The sequence below is a fragment of the Centrocercus urophasianus genome, unplaced genomic scaffold (genome assembly GCF_019232065.1).
Source record: "Centrocercus urophasianus isolate 14NV4802_14NV808 unplaced genomic scaffold, USGS_Curo_1.0 seq_10, whole genome shotgun sequence".
NCBI classification, from domain to species: domain Eukaryota; kingdom Metazoa; phylum Chordata; class Aves; order Galliformes; family Phasianidae; genus Centrocercus; species Centrocercus urophasianus.
Window position 1 is genome coordinate 46039321 of NW_024884142.1, and position 6000 is coordinate 46045320.

The 6000-nt window shown below is 37.5% G+C and overlaps 1 protein-coding gene across 1 annotated transcript in view; it reads right to left on the bottom strand.

The window, feature by feature from the left end:
• LOC122160308 (vesicular inhibitory amino acid transporter-like) overlaps positions 1-3730 on the bottom strand; it is a 33289-nt gene extending 29559 nt beyond the window's left edge. Inside the window, exon 1 of the mRNA XM_042818719.1 lies at positions 3699-3730. The gene's annotated coding sequence lies outside the window, so the exon portion shown is untranslated. The remainder of the gene's footprint in view (positions 1-3698) is intronic.
• Between the last annotated feature and the right edge of the window lie 2270 nt (positions 3731-6000).

The window sequence follows — 6000 nt, forward strand, 5'->3', positions numbered from 1 at the left end:
GCAGTGGTGATGGTGGAGCATCTATACTGTTGATATTTACAATCATGGTATGCAGTCACCTGTTCATCACTGGTGAAAATGCATAGCTAATTGTGGTATCGATGTTGAAAAATAGTATTTCATAGCTGAGAATTTGCTCTATCAAAGCGTTATTGTGCTCTTTGTATCTATTATAATTTCCATGGAAATAAGGAGGACACATTACTTTTAGAGTGGCCTACATAGTTTGGGTGTTCTGCATTGAGAATGACCTCCCACTAATTTCCAGCCAGACACTGAGTGATTGAACGTTACACTCTGGGTACAACCTCGCAACTATTCCCTTGTCCATTGAATAGTCCACCCATCAAATACGTATCTCTTCAATTTGGAGATAAGGATGTTGTGGGGGACCATGTCAAAGGCCATGCAGATAGATGACATCAGTAGCTCCTCCCTCATCAATTGATGTAGTTATGCCATCATAGAAGACCACTTGGTTAGGCAGGATTTGTCTTTGGGGAAGCCATACAGGCTGTTCCACATCACCTCCCTCTTCTCCATGTGCCTTAGTATAGCTTCCAGGAAGATCTGTTCCTGAAACTTCCCTTGCACAAAGGACAAGCTGACAGTTCAATAGTCCCCAGGTTGTCCTTTCTACCCTCCTTAAAAACAGATGTGTCACGGCTATTGTTCCAGTCACTAGGGTCTCCACCTGATTGCCACTGTTACCTTTTCAAATATCACGGAGTGGCTTGATAGCTACTTCAGTCAATTCCCTTAAAGCCCTGGGGTGCATTTCACTGGAACCCCCAGAAAATTCAGGTTCCTCAGGAACTCCAATCATTGCTTACAGTGGGAAGGACATTGTTCCCCCAGATCAGATTATCAGATTATGCACTATTTCTCAAAAAGTAGCCAAAGTCCAAGAAATGTTCTCTTTTCTGTGGCTGACTCTTATATGAGTCTAGAGTAGCTCTACCCTGAGTCCTCCCCTTCTGGTCACATGGGGAGCACAAGTGTAAACTATTTGCCTATGCTCCCTGGTCCCACCAACCTTTCACCAGGTGCTCAATCATCAGTTCAAGCTGTAACTAAACAGCTCCCCTGTAGAGTGTCTGTTACTTGGCTCAGGAATTTATCCTTAATGCATTGCAGGAGCCTCCTGGATTATCTGCAGCTTGTTGTGATACTTTTTCAGGGGGTGACAGGATGGTTGAAGTCCCCCAGCAGTGTGAAAGCTTGTGTTTGTGATGTCTCCTGTAGCTGAAGGAAAAAGGCTTCAACAGATAACCTGTAGAAGGCATCAAGCACAAGGCTCCCTTTTTTTTTTTGTCTTAGTCTTTAAATCTCACCCAGAAGTTTTTGATTTGCTCATGGTCATTCTTCTGGGACAGCTCTTCATGCTATTTCTTTATTGGTGCAGAAGGCAATGCCTCCTCTCCTACTTCCTTGCCTGTCAGCAGGTAGCCATTGATAGGTACACTCTTATCCAGGTTTCAATGACTGCAATAGAAGAAGCTGAGCATAGAAGCTGCTGTGTACTGTTGTTTCTGCTAGCTGTCTCTGCTTGCTGCATTCGGGGCATGCTTTGAAAGAGGAAGTAAAGTTGAAATAACTTAGTATTACTTGTACAGTTCAATAATGTATATTTTTTGAGTAGGAGGGGGTCTTCTGTTCTATGCTTTACTGGAGTATAATACATCTAGATAACTAAATAACCCTATTGTAAAAAGATTTACTTAAACTCCTTATCACAAAAGGGGTTTTTCATCTTTTGCATGAGCAGAATGCCTGGACATCCTGCATTTCCTGACAGTTATAAAAGTTACGCAGAAGACAACACTAAGAAATTCCTCTCCCACACTGAACAACTTAGATGGTTTCTCTTAAATGGACCATTATTAATTGTTTTCAGAAATATTTCAGAAGATTGATTCATGCATAAAAATGCTTTTAGTCAAGGATTTTCTCTGCTTAAAAAGCTTTATAATTTTCTTCTTGAAGAAAGATCTTTAATTACATTGAAGCAGTAGAGCGGAATTTATGCATATATTCTAATTATGTACCAGTAAAACTGAAAAGCTCTTGGTTAAAATCATGTGGAGAAAAATCAGAGACATGCCAGAACTTCATTACTGAGGACTTAAGAAGAATTGTGTGGTGGCTTATTATCAGCTTTACCTAAATAGAAGGGCACTCTACATATTGCATATGTCGGCACAATCTTTTAGATTAAAAAACAGATTGATTTTGAGAAAACAGAAGAGGATACAAATTAACTCAGTTAATTAAGCCAAAGAAATTAATTTGACATAGTTATAATAGCACCTTGTTACCTATTTAATATACAGGTGTTATAATAAACATTTTTTTTCTAATTTAAATTTGTGTATGCATAGATATATATGGAGAATACAAGGTGAAAGATCAAGGTTAGTTCAACCACAACCTAATTAAATCTAAGTGATCACCAGATTTTTTTATTTATTATAATTAGTTCATGTAATAGTTCATAAGAACTACAGGCTTATAGCATGGGCAGAATATATGCCAGACTTTCTGTTTAAATATAAGACTTTATGATGAAGCGGAGTTTTTGCATGCTGTAAAAAAAAAAAACAGCTGGTGCACAGGCTGTCTTATAACACTCTGTGATAACAATACAATAGACTTATTGTTAGTTGTATGTTTGTGTATAAAGAAGTTATTCACATTTTAAACACAGAATTGCTGAGTACTTCTTGCCAAATTGCAGACCTTCATCAACAATTCCCTTGAAGTCACAAGCATGTTACTTTTTACTTTTTAGTGTTAGTCCATATTATGATAAAGTATTTAAGTCTCATGAGAAGGGTGGGTTTATACGATATATAATCTGCTGACTGCAAATTTGTAGGAGGGAACTGAATAAATTTTAATTTGATCAAATCAGGAGGGTAATAGTAGAAAGTAGAAATGAGAAAGGAAATAACAGTGTCTCCTTATAGTGAATTCATTTGCTGAAACTCATATATGGACAAATCCTGCAATTCATCCTTTGTTATCAAGTTCCTTTATATTATAACTCTTCCCATAAAAATAAAAATAGATAAAAAATAGAAAGAATATTGCTGCATATTCTAAGTGAACCAGCTCATTAAACATGAAGAAATGTGACAGTGATTTGATCATGGGAAGTTCACAACGTGACTTCTTGTAGTTGTGTAAAACATTTAGCTAATTATTTGTTAGATAAAAAATTTTAGGATGCATATCTCTCTAAGATTAAGCAACATACATAATTTCTTAATATTTTCAATATTTCGTTTTACTTCCATCAGTAATTATTTGCAATGACAGGTATTAATTACTCTTTTAGGATGACTTTAAAGTAGGTTACATGATTGGAAGGGACTTCCTCTGTTTTCAGACCTAGTTTTGTTACAGTTAAAAGTCTCATGTAATCTGCTACTTAAGCAGATCTAATTTGATTTTAAACTCTTACGATTTCTTATCTAAACAATTCTTGTGAGGAAAACAACAACGACAACAAAAAGCCACTGTATAACCAAGATGTTATAGTCACAATATAATTGTGTATTGTATAACCAAGATGCTATAGTCACAATATAATTGTGTATAATCAATAGATATCAAGATGTTATAATTGCAATATAATCAAGAGAGTAAGGCAAAACAGACAACAATCACAAAAGAGAATAAGTGGAAGAGCTTACCCTTGGGTTGAGCTCACCAGAAGATACCAAAAGAGGGGATCTCCAGAAGAGATCCTTCCCCTCTGGTAGCCAGCTCTTAAATAGGTCCAGGAGGGGTGGAGCCTGGCTCCACCCCTTCCGGCAGCACAGGTGAATTGCCTTCACCTGTGCTCCTCTGGCTGACTCATGGCTCACCTCAGGTGATCAATCAGAGGTTCAGGCCGTGACTCAGCAGTTCCCATACAGCCACATTGCTATTTGTAGTTCATCACAGAATCAAAGGATCACAGAATTTTAGGGGCTGGAAGAGACCTCCAGAGACTGCCTACACCAACATTTCTGCTATTTATCCTTACTTAACTTATACCAGTTTCTAGTAACAGAAATTAGCTGTGTACTTTGACACTAACATTTTTTTTTCCTGAGGAATACTAGTATTTTCTGAGAAATCAGCCATAGATCTTTTTAGCTTTTGTGTCTTTTTTTTTTTTCCTGAAAGAAATTATTGGCCTTTAAACTCTTCCTATAAATTCATTTAATAATCTTTAGTCTGGTTTCATTTTAAATTATTTTGTCTTGAATATGAGTGATCAAAACTGTATACAGTATCTCACATGAGTTCTGTCAGAGCTTGAAAAATGTTGTCAATCTTACCTTCTTTTATGGAAAATATTTGAGACATAGAAAAGTGTATTTTACTTTTTCATGATTTCATCATCTTTGTGAATCATAGACATCCTGTGATTGACTATCATGGATAAGTTTCTCACCCTTTCAGTTGTATTCTGCAAATGACACCTTTTCTGTAGACATTGTTAGTCCTAGATACATAACACTGCACTTTTATCACATTTCTACCATCTCTTTCTTCAAGGTCAAAATCTTTTCCTCCTGTAAGATATATAAAGTCTTAATATATTTTTGTTACCTTGACAGTTTTCAGTTTTCTGTATGTTCTTGTTTTACAGCTTAGAAATCATTTCAAAAGCTACATAAATGATACATACACAATAATAGATATACTTCATTTATTTCATTCAGATTATAACTCTTTAATGTTACATACACATATCTGGCTAATATTTCAAGAACAAATAGACATACTTTTTGTTGTTGTTTGCTTTTAAAGAAGCTGGTAACTTTTACAACAGAGCTGGTTTTTGAGGAAAAAACTGATGGCTTCATGACAAATAACAGCCAGAATCTTTTTTAGTTTTTCCTTGTATGAAAAAAAATATATAAAGTTCAAACATATATTCAAGGAATCATGGAATAGTTAAGACCAGAAGAGATCTCTGGAGATCATCTGGTCCAATCCTCTTGCTCAGAGTTTGGGTGGCTTTTGAAGATCTCCAAGGGAGGTAAACTCCACAGTCTCCACAACTTCGACTTACCCCAGTGTTCCATCACCTGCAAGTGCAAGGTGCTTCATTTTTGCTGGGGCAATCCCATTTATGTACACAGACTTGGAAAAGAACTCATGTATGCAACCCTGCAGGGAAGGAATTGAGCGTTCTGGCAGAAAAAAAGCTTGAAGTGAGCCATCAGTATGCTCTTGCAGCCTGGAAAACCAGCTGTGTCAAGGGAGGTGATTGTCTCTCTTTATTCTGTAGTTGTGAGGCCCCATCTGGAGTACTGTATCCAGATCTAGCCCCCCCCCCCCCCCCCAGTACTAGAAAAACGTGGAGTTGCTAGGGAGGGCTCAGAGGAGAACCATGAAGATAATCAGAAGGCTAGAGCACCTCTCCTATGAAGCAAGTTTAAGGAAGCCAGACTTGCTCAGCTTAGAAAAGGCTTAAGGGAGAAGGCATTGCAACCTTTAAGTATTTAAAAGAAGTTTATAAACAGGAAGAAAAGTGACTTATTATGCAGTCTGATAGCAATTGGAAAAGGGGAAATTGTTTAAAACTAAAAAAGGGGAAGTTTAAATGTTTGAATGAATTTTTTTATTCAGAGGTTGGTGAAATATTGAAACAGGCTGCCCAGAGAGGTTGTGGATATTCCGTCCCTGGAGGTGTTCAAGGCCAGACTGGATGGAACCCAGGGCAACCTGCGATAGTGTTTGCCTACTCTGCCCATGGCAAGGGGGTTCTAGTTAGGTGACCTTTAAGATCCCTTTCAACCCAAGCCATTGTTTGATTCTATGACATTTAGACAGAACTTCTTTTGTTCCAATTTGTGCCCAGTTGTTCTTATTAGTAGCAGCGGGCACCATTCAAAATAGCCAAGCTCCATCATCTTTGCAGTCTCCCTTCCGTTATTTTAACGCATTAACTAATTCTACCCTGCGCCTCCTCTAGGCTGAAGTGTTCCAGACACTCTA